This window comes from Lepidochelys kempii, chromosome 6 (genome assembly GCF_965140285.1).
Source record: "Lepidochelys kempii isolate rLepKem1 chromosome 6, rLepKem1.hap1, whole genome shotgun sequence".
Lineage (NCBI taxonomy): Eukaryota > Metazoa > Chordata > Testudines > Cheloniidae > Lepidochelys > Lepidochelys kempii.
In genome coordinates, this window is record NC_136385.1 from 18,151,130 (window position 1) to 18,167,694 (window position 16,565).

Consider the following 16,565-nt stretch of genomic DNA (forward strand, 5'->3'; position numbering starts at 1 on the left):
GAGATTGGCCTGGTCATGTTTCCCCGGATCACATTAGCTCTTTTGGCCACAGCTTAGTTAGGACTGCTGTGAGACTGACCCTTTTTAAGTCTGTTGCGTGGCTGACCATCCCATTTTAATGTGTTGGAAATGAACAAGCTCCCTAAAGTTTGTGTGGGAAGGAGAGGAAGGTCCCTGAAGGACATCCAAAGACATGGGGAGGGGGAGAACTGAGACAATCAACAGAGCAGCCTCATACAAAAAGCTATTTTTGAAAATGTTAGTGGCTTCCCCCCATTTTCTGACTCGCTGTAATCACAAGGAACAAATGCATTCGCAAATGAATATTTGCAACAATCTGTTACCTGCATCCTAATACTGCAAACATAGCGCTTTAAACAAACAGCATTTAAAAATAAATTAGAAAGAGGAGCATTTGTCTACTTTTATCTGTCCTCCATTGAACGGAGAATTTATATTTTTCTTCTGAACAGACGCTGTCGCTCCAATTTTCATGAGAATGCACCCTCTCCAAAGATACCCCAGCTAGCTTGGTGGGCATTGCTGCTGGCAATTTGAAATTCTAAACTTGTTGTGGTCTATCCATGACCTGCTTGAGCCTGAATCCAAGTTTCCAGAGGCTGAGTTGAAGCCTTTTTCTCAGCTGCTCCTCTTCTGATTAGTGAAAGGCAAGAGCTTGACTCAAAAATTGGAGGGGATGTCACCCTTGACTGCAGATTCAAGATTACTGTAGCTTTGAGCTCCAGAAAATGAGGCTCTTTCTGTACCTGAACCCCTGTGAGGAAAACTCAGGAAGCCTAATAACAGCAAAGGTAAGGTTTCTTTCCCCCTCTCTTTCAGAGCTCCCATTCATCCTTTCCTTCTCCCACTCACCGTCCTGTCTCCTCCCTTTCTTGTGGTGACTCCTGAGTCCTATAGTTTGTGGACCCAAGACTTAAGGAACCTCCTAGGAGCAAACTTACAGACTCAGACTGCTGTAGTTGTCTGCACCTAGCTAGACACAACCGTTTGTCTGGCTCCTATTCAGACATGAAAAGAGAGCCAGAGTGCACTGTTACTACAATGGATCAGACAGACCAGAGGACCTGAAAGAAGAGTTCAAAGGTTGAACTCAGCTCTTTCTCCAGCAGCTCAGTCTAGGGGCAACTTCTGACTGTCAGCAACATGAGACCTTCAGACAGCGGGATGTACAGGTGTATAATGGAAGTTGAGGATGTGAGTACTGGAAAGATTCTTCTGCAAGTGGCAGGTAAATGAACATGTCACAACGTCCAGAGGGGACGGCTTAACTCTGAGTTCATACTAACCTACCCATAGCCAAACAGATGTATTTACACGTTTCCCTATCTAATTGTGCAACAGCTCCTTTTCAGTGACTACACTACTTAGAAGTTTTCCTCAGCCTTTAATATGGTAATTGGTGACAGTGTTGAGCATCTGAACATGAAGTGTTCTAGGAGAGAGAGAAGTGTCCATATGTACTTATAAGGAACATACATTATCTATGTTTAGCTGTTTATGTATCACTTCTTGCCTCTCTCCAAAATGCTGATATTCGACACAGGTACAGATCAAACTAACAGTTCAAGTTGTAACAAGGTGTCTGTTTTATACTAATGAAGGTAATACATTCAACTGGTATGCCGAGAAGCACTTGTGAAGAACAAATCCGTCAAATGTGATAGGAGGTGTAAATGACCATGGGCTCTGATGGTGTGATTGGCAGTTGCACAGAAACACTTACATAAAGTGATCCTAGCAACTTACAAATGAAGTGATGGTAAGAATTAAGTACTGGAACAGAGGTGTAAACACCTGATTGGCGCGGAATGCAGCAAATGGGTGAAATGACTTTCTATTACTGCCTCCTAATTCTTCCCCATCTGCATTCACAGAGGTGACACTATTTGTTGGTTTAACTGTCACCCCAGGGACACTCTGAGCTCCTCTCCCCTTTGGGGCCTCTTGGGCCCTCGTTAACCTTAGTGGAAGGGGGTGGAGGCTCATTTGCCTAGAGAAGGCTGGAGTAGCCAATCACGGACCAGACTGGGGGCTGGGAGAGGCTATGAAGGGCTCCCCAGGCCTCAGGGCACGCAGACCCCTGGGCAGGGCGGTGCCTGTGCTGGGTGCCCTGGCTACAGGGTTGGGGAGGGGTTCGTGCCCAGTCACAGAGCAGGCAGGGCCCCAGGCAGTGGCAGGGGGAGACTGCCCCAGGTAGATGCTGGGGACTCAGGGGCAGCATGAGGTTGCGGTGCCTAGAGCCAGCCACAAGGGGAGGACAGGAGTTGGGGGCTCCTGGGATAGGGAGCTAGGAGCAGAGCTGGGCCCTATCTGGAAACAGGAGCTCCCCTCAGTCCCTGCTGCTCCCCGTATGGATACATGTACACTGGAGCTGGGAGCAAGCTTGCCAGCTTATGGAGACAGACGTGCTAGCTCTGCTGGAGCTATCATGCTAAAAATAGCAGCATCGCAGAGGGTAGACTGGTAGCGGCTTAAGCTGGTCACCAGAGTATAGACCCACCCCGAACCCCTGGACACTGTCTACCCGAGCTGGGAAGCATGTGGTGCTCAGAGGGAGGGTGTGAGGGGTTGGATCACGGAAACCCCCTTTTGGGACTGCCCTTTGATGTGCCGAGACTACCTCTGAGCCCGTTTTCCCTGACAACTCGGGACTTCAGTGCCCTGCCTGGTTTAAGCCAGACACGCTAGCCTGCTACAAACACAGACCTAGTTCTGAACTACGTCCCCCAAAAACTGCAGGAGTAACTGAAAACTGCTTAAGAAGTGCTCCTGTCTCCAGAACTTAGATGCCCAGCTCTCAGTGGGGTCCAAGCCACAAATAAATCCATTTTACCCTGTATAGCTTCCAAGCTTTCTCCCTTGTGCGTGACTGGAGAGGAAGATTTTTTAACAGTTATAAAGGTTTATACCTTACTGCTTGTGATAATATTGGTTGTGAAGAAGCCCAACAACCTCCAATAAAAATGTATAGTATAGGTGTTAGCTAGAGAGCAAATCTAAGTCCTACTCATGTACCCCACTCCCCAGATGGTTCTGTTTGTGAGTTATATCCCTTCCCCCGACCCTGTGTTTGTCTGGTCTATTTAGAATTGCTCCTCAGACCAGCACTGTCTACCACCCTCTATTTGTATAGTTCCCAGTACAACGGGGCCCCGATCTTGGTTGGCCAATAGGTGTGGCGGTTCAGTGATGAGACAGAACACAGCTTTATGCAAGCAAACAGGCTGGTCAGCGGAGATGGGCTGTTCTGCCCCCCCGCCTTCCACCTTCTCCTTTTATTATATTTCTCCCCCTAAGCATTACACACTGCTACACAAAGGAATGTATGACGTTGATTCGTATGCTGAGTTACCATCCTCTATCTGCTACAATCCTGGTTCTCAGGCCTTGAGCCCAGGCTAAAAAAGCCTCCCACAGTTGCTGTCCAAACAATCAAGTTCTCAGGGTTCATATCTAGCCCTTGTCCTTGGATAGAGCAATGTGTGCATTGCTTCTAGGAAACAGTCATGGTGTGCCCCGCCTGCTTCCAGGTGGAATAGCTAAACATTAACCCTTCAAATAGGTACGACTGTAACACACACGATTAATAACAAAGGGGAAGAAGTTTAAATCTGAGTGATAAAAGAACAGGTCATTTATTGAAAACTGCCAGAGTAAGGAGGACTCTCTGCCTCCCCGCATGATGGCATGTGACTAGAAATATGGGCAACAAACACTCCTCACATCTCTTAGGTGTGTCAGCACCTTATAGCTACAGAGTGACTGATAGGGTTGCCAGCGCTCCAGGATTGCCCTGGAGTCTCCAAGAATTCAAGATTAATCTTGAATTAAAGATGATGTAACATGAGGAGGCTACCTCCAGGAATACATCCAACCACAATTGGCAACCCTAGTGACTGACTAGGCTAATAAATGACTCCCCTCCCCAAAGTGGGACTTTAACCTGATTGATAATAACTGATCCAGGGCTGTGCCTGAGGGGAAAAGGAGTGATGTGATTGGCCTAAATCTGGATTGAACCTGGTCTGATAAACTCAGTTCAGTTTCGCCAGACACAATCAGATCACCACTGTTAATTCTGTAGACTCAGTCACAGCTCAGTAGTGACATGGCCCTGCCATACCAGCATCCTGGCTGGGAGCAAGTCCCTGGGAGCAGGGGGAGAGCAGAAAGATATCGGTGTCCCGAAGCAGCTGCTCTTGCCCTGCCAGTCACGCTCTCTGATGAAGGACAGTCTGAACCTGAGTTCAAACCCTTTCAGTTTCTTCTTGGTTCATGACTGGATACAAATAGAGCCTGTGACGGTGCCAAGGGTCACAGGAGAGGGGGATGATATGCGCTCTTTAGGGATGTGACTTCTTCTCTTCTGCCAATTTCCTGTAAACCCAGAGGGACACCGGCCAGCGGCTCTCCCCAAAACACTTATTGAAATGTCTGACTTACTATAAGCATCCACTGCATAACACAGACACTTCGTTGGGGGATGGGATCTCTTTAGATTCTCACACAGACTGTGAGGTAGATACTAGGCTGGCCAACCTAGGGAATTAGCTCTCGCCACTCAGGAGCACCCTCTGCAGGTGGTGTCTTGCCCACAATTACCTGCCCTTTTCCAAGCTCCACCACATTAGGCCCTACATCCCTCCCAGGCAATGGCGTACTTTCCTGGGATACTGCCCTCTGGAGGTGCCCCACTCTCTGGGTTCTGCCCCTCCAGGGAACTGGCTACCCCTAATCCCACCACTCGCCTCAGTGACCCACTGCTGTTCTTCACCCTAGCCCCTTCCCTCAGGGCCACACTGCAGTCTGAACTGGCCACTCATCATTAGCAAGGGGGTAGACCTGCTGCCTCTTTCTCCCCTGGCTGCCCCTCCTCAGCCCTAATACCTCCTCAAGGCCCTGTATCAGGCCCTCAGCCTGGGACTTGGTCAGGCCAAAACTCCCCCAGCTCCCCCAAAACTTCCCCAGCACTGCTCTGTCCAAGGTATTTTTCCCTGTCTAAGCAGCCAGCCCCATCACCTCATTCAGTTTTCTCATTTTTTTCAACAGTCACCCTGTGCAGCCTCATACATCCTGCCATAGCAGTACCCCGACACAGGCCTGTGGATAAGGCTGATGTTGCAAACTTTATGTTCTGGGTTTAGTGTATGTGTCGAAGGGGGTCACACACTAGGTTGCTACTGTTGGGTGAACTTATTTCACACCCCAGAGGATCCTCACATCCCTCCATTCCCACCCACAAGCTTCCTGCATGCCACGCTCCCATGCCCCTCAATTTCAGGGGCTCTGTGTGCCCCCCCAAAGTCCCTCCTCCTCCCATACTAACCCCCCCCGTTTTCCCCTCCAATGACAGCAGCTCTGTGTGACTCCCATTCCCCCCATACCAGGGGCTTTGTGTACCCCATTCCTCACTCCCCCCATTCCTCCCCCAATAGCAGGAGTTCTGAATGTGCTCCCATTCCCCTACCCCCCCACGCATTCTCCTTCACTCCTTCCATACCAGGGTTCCCTAATCTTCCCCCCACCAGGAGCTCTGTGTGCCCTCCATTACTCCCTCCCTCTAAACCAGGGCCCCCCTTCACTCTCAGTCCAGGAGCTCTGTCTGCCCCCCATTCCCAACTTCCCTCCATGCTAGGGGTTCTATGTGCCCCCTTCCCCCTATACCAGGTTCTCCTAATTTCATGCTGTCTGGAGTGGCTCACAACTGTGGGTTAATCTCAGGGCAGACTGTCAGAAAATAGGGCAGAGAGACCAACATGGTGGTGTGTTTTATAATTAGGGTGACCATATTTCCCTATGCTGGATATGAACACCTCGTAAAATTACTCGTGAGTTCACTGGCAATCAATCAGAACTATGCAGTACAAACCTTCAAATTAACATCAAGTTGACTGAGCCTCCATTAAAAAGAAATACTGCCTAGTTGGATTCTTTTTATTTACCTTCTTATCTTGAAGGCTTTAGGGTTCCCATTTAGGGGTGTGTGACACCCCCCCACACACCCTCCCACACCTGCAGGGTGAGGTGACACATGTTAGGGGGCTTATTCCTTCACCCACTTACTTCCCTGGTCCTTCTCGCATGAACAGAGAGCAACAATACCCGAAGTCCAAAGGTGCAAACAATTCGATGTTTATTGGGGTGAACTTCCAGCAAGCATGATTCCAGTTTCCTTCCTTACTATCCTCCTTCCCAGCTCTGACACCACAAAGCCTTACACCTGTGTCCCTGTTCCCATTCCTGCCCTTAGCCAAACATGATTCCAACTTCCTTACTCCCATTCCCTGTTCCCATTTCCCCCTTTAGCAAAACATGATTCCAATTTTCTTACCCCCATTCCCTGTTCCCATCTCCCCCTTTAGCAAAACATGATTCCAATTTTCTTACCCCCATTCCCTGTTCCCATCTCACACACCCACATGCCCACCCCCACCCACACCCACACCCCGTCACTTCCTCATTGACTACAGATTATATAGTAAAACTTGAGTTCTGCTTAGCTATACCTTAACCAATCATTTTCCTGAAATTTAACTAACCAATCCTAACATATTGTAACATGATTATGTAACCAATGATATCCCACCACCTCAATTAGTTTACACCCAGCAAAATTAATTATACAGCAGACAGGAACAATCACAGAACCAGACAGAGATTATACAGACAAACAACAGCAAAGTGGGAACTATAATGACAAAACAATACAGAAGTGAGGATTTCACATCCCAGCTATTGATAAGTGAGTTCTTGCCAGACAGGATGCTATCAAACTAAGTTTCCTTTTACATTTTCTAGGCACTTCCCTTTCTCTGGAGGTGATAGGAATACAATCCTGTCCTGATAGTGCCTAACAGCCCAATAGCACCTTATTTCAATGTGACTAGTTTGGAATGTGAGGATGTGACTGTTCGCTTCCCAGCTTATGGCTGCCTCTGCTGCTTAGCCAAAGGCCTTAGCCTAAGAACAGGGCCTCAGACTGTCACAGTAAGAGAAGGCCCTTACACTGGCAGACAGTGGTTTTGATTCTTTCTTTTATACCTCTATCACTAGCCAAGTGATAAGAATACACCTAAATTCTTAGAGTATAGGCCTTTACAGACAGGCCTGAATATCTATATCCTAACACTCAGCAGACTGAAGTGCCTCTTTTCCCATGCACACATGCCCATACACCTCTCTCACATGGGTTTATGTGTGTGTGTGACTGACGGACTCGACCCTTTCCCTGCCTGGTGCTCTTTGCCCTCCATGCCTGGCTGGGCCCCTGGGTCAGACCTGCCTCTCCTGGTACCTGGTTCCACATCTTACCAAGGCAACACATGGATGGGGGCACGCAGGGTCACATGCCTCCCCCCATTTCTACCAGGGCTTATACCAGAATGTGGCATGTGGCCACCAGCAGCCTTTTGGCACTGTGCAGGAGGGAAGGGACAGGAGCTGCTTCCAGCCACAGGGGAGGAGTAGAGGGGAAGTGATGACCTGGCCCTTGTCTTTGCAGACCTCATCTCATCTTGTTCCCCCCACCGTGGCTGGAAGCAGCTTGTCCCTTCCTGCCCACACAGTATCATAAATCAGCTAAGACCTCCATGCTTCTGCTGGCCACCAACATAACCTAGATGCCTTCTGTCCCCCCCGGCTACAGCGTGGGAAGGAAGGGGTTAAGCCTTAAGAATGCACTGTGCACCAGGGCCCAGGTAACCTGATTGCAGAGGCTTCAGAGAACCCCGCCAGAGAGGTCGCTCAGCAGGGGAGGGTGCCTAGGGGACAGAGCAGCCCCACGCTCCCTGGGGGCTGGACCCAGCGCATGGGGTGGGGTGGGCAAAGAGGGTACTAAGCCCCTGTCCGGGGGCTGCGGTGAAGCCTGCAGGGTCAGGTTGGGAACAGGCTGGAAATTGTTTCCCACCCCAGTCCAGAGCTTAGCGGCTTCCCCATGCATGCATTGCCCAGGGCTTTGGCACATGCAGGGCTCGGCTCCTCCTGGCCAGCGTCCCGGGCCGGAGGGTCTTGGGCTTTCCCGGGGTGCTGGCCCAGCCAGAGGCAGTGGGGGAAGGAAGGAGTCTACCGGCCAGACTATTGATAAGTGTAGTATTCCAAACAGGAGCTGGTTCTCCGCACAGCGCTGGCAATGGGATGTGTCCTGCTGGGGGGGGATGGGGTGATAGAGAGGAGCAACAGGACTTGTGGAGGTGAAGGGGCAAAGCAGGGAGAGGACAGTGAGAGGAGGAGCATGTAAAGGGCCGATGGGTGGGCAGCAGAAGTGACCTATAATCAGCCACTGCCTGGTACCTGCCCTCACTCTCTAGCCACTGCAGCTCACAGCACACAGCTAGGGCTGGCCAGAAACGGGACCGGGAGCAGGGCCCTGCTGGTCGAAAGCCGGCTTCCAGCAGGGGCTGCGCTGACAGACCAGCAGGGGGAGCAGCTGGCCCTGCGCACTGCATCTTATCCCTGCCACCAGCTTTTCATCCCCACCCCCATCACTGGTCACTGGACCCCCCCCCACCCCCCCCCGCACTGGTGGGAGGATGGCTCGCGAGCAAGGATCCGGCCAGCAGCAGGACTCATTAGTACTGATGCATGCGGGGAGACTGAAAATATGGGATAGTTTGCCCATTTTTAAGAAAAAGTCAGGACAGCTTAAATATGGGATTGTCCCTTTAAAAACTGGACATCTGGTCACCCTATTTATAATTACATTTCACCAAACCAGCAACAAATATAAATTCCTGGATCACTGGACTAGTCTTACCATGGAGTTACAGACAGTCTCCTTAAGCTCTCCAGCCCATCTCACCACGCAAACAAACTGCACTTAGTGATAATGGTCACATAAACCAAAAATCACACCACATCAGGTTCTTCCCAGTTCCAAGAAACCAGTCACTTCCCCCTCATCAGTTGGTACTCTGGATCTTACACCAAGGACAACACTGGTAGCCAATGCTATAGTTAACTAACTATAGGTTTATTAGCTGAGAAAAATAAATGTGTTATTGAGAGGTTAAAGCAGGTACATTACATTAACAGGTGAGTCAAAGTTTGTGAACCCCAAAGGATAACAGGGATGTAGTAATCTGCCAGTTCAGGGCCACCCAGAATAGCTCTGGGGATCTCCGTCTTCTTGTTTAGTTATTCCACCCTGTTAGAATCCAAACAGTCCAGAGATAAAGGATCTTCCTTTGAATCAGTACTTATAGCTTCTTCTCCACACAACAGTCAGAGACATGTTCTTACTCACACAATGGCCAATTGCTTTGAATTTAGCACTCTTCATTTGCATTCAATGAGCTATTTAATTACACGCTTAGACATAATATAACTGCCTGCCTTTACATTATAATAAGAATAGATACATGAAAAGAATACAAGTAACATTCCATTCGTTTCATGAAGTTCTAACATCTGAATACACTCTTAGATTAACACACACTTTGATCTAGGTCTATTTAATTACCAGGCATGCTTAATGTAAATGTAATGTAATAGTAAACAACAAGATCTAGTTAGGCAAAAACAATGCAATTAACATCTCCTTTGATCTCTATTAACACACTTGTGAATTGGCCTGAATATATACTAATACATTTAACTCCTTTGATAGTCACACACAAGTGAATGGGCCTATGGCTCTGGCCTGGCTTTGTCAGCATCACACCTGCCACCAGGAGTTATGTGAGCCCTTCACACCAGGGTCCTGCATTCTCCCCCCATGCCATGGGCTGTGTGCATGCCCCTATTCTCCCATCGATACATCCCCATTCCCTCTTCCATCCCTCCTCCATGTTGTTTTTTTCTGGGAGATGAGTCATTCAGGTGGCCAACATCTTAAACTCCACTGGGATGCCAGGAGCTTCATTTCTCCCTCATATTCAGTTGACTGATTTCCCCTCAAATCAAAAGGGTTCTGGCCATTGGTGCCCAGGGCACCACCTGAAATTTTGAAATTGATCAGATGAGGCATTTAAAAGCTATCCCATTACAGACAGAGAGACAGACAGAGAAATGGCACCAAGCGGAGTGTAAGGGCATCGCATGCCTGGCCAAAAAGTGACATTTCTAGGCTTTTTTTTAATCCCTTGGAGAGGGCAGCATCCACCACTTCCCTTCCTCGCCCATCCCCCCAGCGTAAATGGAGAAAATTTCTCTCATCAATAGCCAGCAAATCTCAGTACAGATGCACAGGGGCAGCCTCTTCCCCATGGTGGGAACTTAGCGGGGCTAGACAGAAATGTGGAGGGCTGTGCTATATATCTTGTGGGCACACGTACATATTTATTTGTCTAACAATGCGCACTTAAATGTCTCTTTTATCCATGTTATCCTCAAAAGGAGAATAAAAATATACACAGATCAGTTTTAAACTTTATCTCTGGCAGCTACCTGGGCCAACATTTATTCACAGAAAATCAATAGGAAAAAAAATTGTACTCAGGATGTTCCTCTCTCAAAACCTCGTCTCACTCTCCTGTAAACCATTTCTCATTTAATTTTCTTTGAAAATTCTTGATCATTTATACACAAAATAAATCAACATCAGTCAAACATGGCATTTTAGAATTTCATTTTATAAAGCTCCTGGTTGGCCTGAACTGGGGCTTATACAGTATCTGGCTAACAAGCAAATGAGATCAGGCAAAAATTGTAGGACAGTAAATAGTCAAATCATCGGCATTTATACATCAGTGAAAGTCAGGGCAGTGAAGCTCAACCTTGGCTGCCACAGCTCACTTAAAGCAATTTTAAAATCACGTTTGGATACAACAGGAATTACTGAAATGTTCATTCACATCTTTATAGACACTTTCATCCAGAAGGATCCATTTGGATGTTACAGACAGAGCTGGGCCAAACCATGCCATGCGAGCAGGGGGGAGGAAACCCAGGCAAGTATTAGCCAAAATGGCAGTATGTGACCTTCTAGCTGGGACCACAGATTTCTTAGCACCACTAACTGCCTTCCCTGGCTTCTCCCCACAGCACCCCCATGCAGAAGGGTAGCAGGCAATCACAGGGCAAATAGCCAATGCACCATGGCTTCTTAGCCTTACTACCCTGGATGAGAGATGTGTGCGGGGCAGTGAGCAGAGCAGAGGGAAAGACCATTCCCAGGGATGGGGTGGGTTTCCCATGGAGCCTTGGTGTCTGTTGGGTTTGTGGGGATTCCCTTTGAAACCTCAGGGTCTTTTGGGGTTGCTGGCTGCATCCCTCCTTTCCCCATTACATTATGCTGCAAACCTCCCTCATTGGTGTTTCTGAAGTACTTTCCCCCTCCCATGTGTTACCCCAGAGAAGGCGAGCATCAGGGCCAGGCTGTTTGGTGTCAGATTAGCCATAAAAGCACAGGATATTGATCCTCTAAGTAGCAGAAGTGGATGGTTCGTATTCGGGGGCTCTTGGAGGGAACACTCATGTGGGAAAGGTTTGCAGGTCACTGGATGGTACCACTGTATCAGCAAAATGCAGTGGTGAGGACAAATTGGGATTTTGGCGATTTGCTCCTTAAGACAGAGGTGCAGAATCTCCACATTTGGGTCTTTCCCTCCTTCTTTAATTTTGCCATACATCGATATGTGATGTGAAATGTGATGGGATGTGAAATGTGAAATAGCATTGTTTCTTTATCTGTTTGGAAGCTGCAACCTGTGTCTGATATTAAAAGAGAATCACCATTACATTTAAGGGAATTAACTTCTGTAATTCTCCATTCACAAAAGAGTTTCTCAGCCTGTTTTTGATTTCAATGTAAAGGCTTCCTTTAGGCTCTTTAGAACAACTCTCTGCAATAAGTTTCATCATAATCTGCTTTGCCATTTACTTTTCCATCAGTGTAACTATTGCACTCTTCTATTAAGGATTTAGCTAAAGCCTCTGTTTTATGCCAGCATTCCTGTGTCAAGAATTCTTTCACACCTGATATTGATAGTGTGTAACCTCTGAACACTTTTAAGTCTAAGTATTCCTTTTTCATTTTGAAATTTTGTGTTTTATAAGCACACAAGCTTTTGGCATCCCGTAACATCTTCCAGACTGCACTGCCCCTATCCGCTAGGTCTCTTCTCAGCTAGAACTCCACATCTTCAAATATGTTGCGTCTCTGTAAAGGAATGAGTGATAATTCTGACAATGTCTCTCTCCACATGTTCTCCAATTCCTTCTCCAGTTCATCATTATTTAATTTACAGTTGCTTTTCCTGCAATGGTTCAGAAGCCCATCCACTTTCTCTTCAATTTTTCTCTTGTACTCTGACAGGACAGAGTCTGTTTTGTGTTGGCCTTTTTTAATATGAATCGCTTCTTGCCACTTGCTGAATGAATAACTCTCCAGTTCATTCCTGAGACTATTGGCACTTCTTCTAAAATCTTCTTTGTACTTTTCTATCAGGTGCAGATTTGCTGCTCCACTTTCAAAATACTGTTGTAAATGATTCAAAATCTTCTCTGCTTCTTGCCTCAGTTTTTCCTGTGCCTCACTCTTTAGTCTGATTGAAAGATTAGGGTCTAGTTTATCTGGTGGCTGATTTTGGATGAAAGTTTCCTTTTCAGATACCCAGAAAGGTATCTCCTTCCGGAAACCCCATTCCCACTCTGCATACTTCACAGACAGCTGGTTATAGGCTTCATCAACAAGGCTGTTTCTAAAGCTGAAAATGAAGTTCTCATGTTTTACAGCATTCCACAGGCTCCTCACCCATTCAAGAAATTGGGGAATGTCCTTGGGAGTTCTCTCTTGTGAACAATCTTTCAGAAATTCAAACAAATATTTCTTTAATTCATAAACCTTTTGACTGTATCCCAAATTCACTGGAGCCATGGGGGAGAGTCCGTGCCACAAAGCAGGAATGTACCAATTGTGTTTTTCCAGATCATAATCCATAATATCAGAAAAATTCATCTCCTTGCATTTCTTTTCCATGTTGGCTGCAACTTTGGTCATTTCATTCAGCTGTTCCAGGAGGTGTTTCCTGTCCCTCATGTTTTGTTCATGTGCAGACACGTCACTGACATTCTGATGCACAAACTGGCAGTTGTTTTTTTTCCCGATTTTCTCCATTCTGAGAAATGCATGGACCACAATTTGCAGAACATCTTTCATTTCAGTGGCATTCTCCATGGCCATGTTAACGATGGTGATGTCACTCAGTCCAGTCACCAGGGTGGCCAGCTCATTGTCATGTTGATAACTATCCTCCAGCTTGGCCATTTCGGGGGCTTTCAAGCCTTCTGTGTCTATCACCAGGATGAAATCACAGCCCAGTTCCTGCTGAAAGTTCCCTGCCACTTTAATGAGTAACATGAAGGCTCCCCGTGTGCATCAGCCACTGCTCACTGCAAACTGCAGGCCGAACATGGTGTTGAGGAGGGTGGATTTCCCAGTGCTCTGTACTCCCAGCACCATCAGAACCAGCATTCTGTACCTTCCCCCCAGCTTGGCATCAAGCTGACTCAGAACATCTGTTACCCACTGCAGTGGGATGTTGGAAATGTCTCCATCAATGATCTCCATGGGAAACCCTTTCAGCATGAGGTCAGCTGCTATGCTTGGGAGATGGGTGAATTGCCTTTGGCTTTCTGCCATTTTACCTTCTTTAACCATTGAGCATTCAGCTTCATAAAACTGCCCCAACTCACGCATGAAATGCTGCACTCCTAAGGAACTGGCAGAGATTAATTTGTCTAACTCTGCAAACATTTTGGGGTCATCTTTTGAGTTTTTGCATTTCTCTTTATATTGATCCCATAGTTTAGAAAGATTCTCCCTAGCAGTGGGATCCAGGCCAAACTTCATCCATTTCAGGAAGTAATGTTTCTCCCTGTGATGTAGGTGTTCTATTCCAGTAATAAATGTAATCAAACCATCAGTAAGGTCATGTTTATTCTGCTGAGCACATAAATCCATTAATTTCTTTTTCAGCTGAGATTTATAGTTCTCCAGTGGGGTGTCTCCTTGCTTTCTCATTCGGCACAGCTCTTTATCCACTTCAGCCAAGTTTCTCCATGTCTCCCCTTGGAGTCTCAGCTTTTCCCTCTTGTACTTTGCCACATCTTTGATTTGTGCAGTGATTTCCTTTGCATATGTGTTTGGGGTCTGACATTCCTTGTTATCCTCATCTACCTGGATGCCTAATTGACGTGCTGTCTCAGCCATGGCTTCTATACTCACTCTCTTGGGAGAAGATTTCATTATGGCTGCTATTGCAGACTGCAGAACTTTTACAAATTGTGCCTTATTTGTGGTACCTCCTTTCCACAGCACATGTGACTTGTTCAGTTTCAGCATCGAGGCTAACTTTTTCAGGAATTCCAGCGTTTGCTTGGCTTTCCCAGCCTGATAATTGAAGATGAAGTAGTATTTAGTGGCTGATCCCTGCAGAGATGATAACAGCGTGCATTCTCTCTCACTGATGCTCTCCGTTAATATGAACACTGCTGAGGAGACCTCTGTTAAAAAGCTGAACTGCAGCCAGTGCAACTCAATGTCTCCCCGCAGGTTTGCAACCACAACAGGCTCTGGGAAAAGATCCAGATTCTCCCTCCCAGCAGGGAAATACCAGGAAATCTCGAGCAGCCCACCTGCGATTTCCCGAGGGATGTTCCCAGACTCCATGTCTCGATGGATGAAGAAATCCTGGTGCTGCTGGGAGGGGCTGAGAACCTCATTGAGGAGGTGGGACTTGGAGAAGCTGCAGCTCCCCATCCGCACAAAGGAAATGGTTGGCATTGACGTGAGCACCAGGCTCTCCTCTCTGAACCCTCTACTCTCTGACAGGGAGTGCGGCCTCCACTTCCTCACCATGTCCCTCATGGCCCACAGCAGTAGGGTGCACTTGGGGGTGTCGAGGGCAGGTAGCAGCAGAGGGAGAGCAAACTGGCACATGGACATTTTGGACAGGATCTCCTGCTGTAGGAAACTGTCTGAGGAAAGCAGAATGGCACAGAGAACATCAAGGGTGTGCACGGAATCACTGGTGTCTGTGTCACTGAGAAAAGTAAAATCTTCAGGAATATCCAGCTCCTCTTTGTCCATAGTTAGTGTTTGATCAGTGGGTACCCTGTGCTCAAGGCTTGTGCTTCTTGCCATCCCATTCAGAGCCATGAGCTTCCTGAGGAAATGCCAAGGTAAATCTCCTGTTGTCTGAGGAGGGCAGTTCTTTAGACTTTCTGGTGTGATTTCCAGGACATCTCTCAGCTTTAGTTTCCTGCTTCTGTATTTCTCCTTTTCTAACTTTGACTCGATGTACTGAAGGGCTTTTGGTCTCTCTGCAGAAAGGTAATACAACATAAACACTTTGATAAACTGAAAATGTTTTCAGGTGGAACTCTTACTTTGGTATTAGGGCCATAATGTGAAGGAATTGCAATTATTAAACAAAAATCATGGAGGTCTGCATGCTCCTTATAAGTGACAACCACTTAGAGGGGTCGTGTAGCTGGAGTACTGAAGCACCATTTATCTGGTGCAACCTTCACAGATTTGACCCAACTGTCACACTCTCAGTCATCCTAACTGAAATGCCACACTTATGGAGAGCTATGGAAATTCTTTCAGACAGGTCATGTATTCAACTAGAAATGTGGTTTTGGTTGGCCTAAAATTATTGCAATTTTGATATGAGAGGTTTCAGCCATTCATAAAATGGCCAGAGAAGAAGGAGGAGGTGGTGCTGCTGTTCCCTCCCCCAGTCCTCCCATAACATGTAGCCCAGTGGATGTGGGAAAGCCAAGTTTGAAATCCTGCTCTGAAACAGGTCCCAAATTAACTTTTCTGAGTCACCAAAAATTTCAAAATATTTTAGATTTGGTTTGACGCAAACTAAATATTGTTTTTTAAAGTTTTTTTTTTGGAACCACCACCAAACCAAACAAACACTTACTCATCCAGCTCTGCTCAGTTGCAATGCAGGCAATCCTTCAGGCAATGCATAAATTCTTCCTTCTTTCCACCTCCCTTGTTTACTACTTCACCTGATGGTGTTCTTGTCACCACTTTTCTTCTCAGTACATCACACTAGGGCAGGAAGTGAGGATGAATATGCAGTCAGCTTACTGGCCCACACTAGCAGCATATTCTACCCAGGAGACAGATCCGCAAATGTTACAAAGGCTGAATGATGACTAGAAATTGTAGCAACCAGCATGGAACTTAGAGGGAGGGTCACAAGTTGCAGGAGGGAAGAGTATGGAGAAAGCACCAGCAGGTCAGTCTGTGTGCACATGGCTCGAATGCTAAGCTCCAAGTGCTGCAGCTCTGTAAATAGTTGCTTGAACGAAGGGCTGGCTTAGTTTAATAAGACTGGATCCTCACAGAGGAAAAGATTGATGGATGATATTGAAGCAAATTGAGAACAAACAGACAAAGGCGTATAATTTAAATAACACCAATATCTTGAACACTAGAGGTGTAGAAGCATTCGATGACAAAGTCTGTGAGTACACTGTTCGAACATTATGCCAAGATGACCAGGCTCATATATGGTGATGAGGATAGAGCCATTGCAAAAACATGCAAGATGGAGTATTTGGGAAGAAAGGCGAAGATCATT

The 16,565-nt window shown here is 46.9% G+C and overlaps 1 pseudogene; it reads right to left on the minus strand.

The window, feature by feature from the left end:
* Window positions 1-11,788: 11,788 nt before the first annotated feature.
* LOC140913322 (up-regulator of cell proliferation pseudogene) lies at window positions 11,789-15,049 on the minus strand (annotated as a pseudogene).
* Between the last annotated feature and the right edge of the window lie 1,516 nt (window positions 15,050-16,565).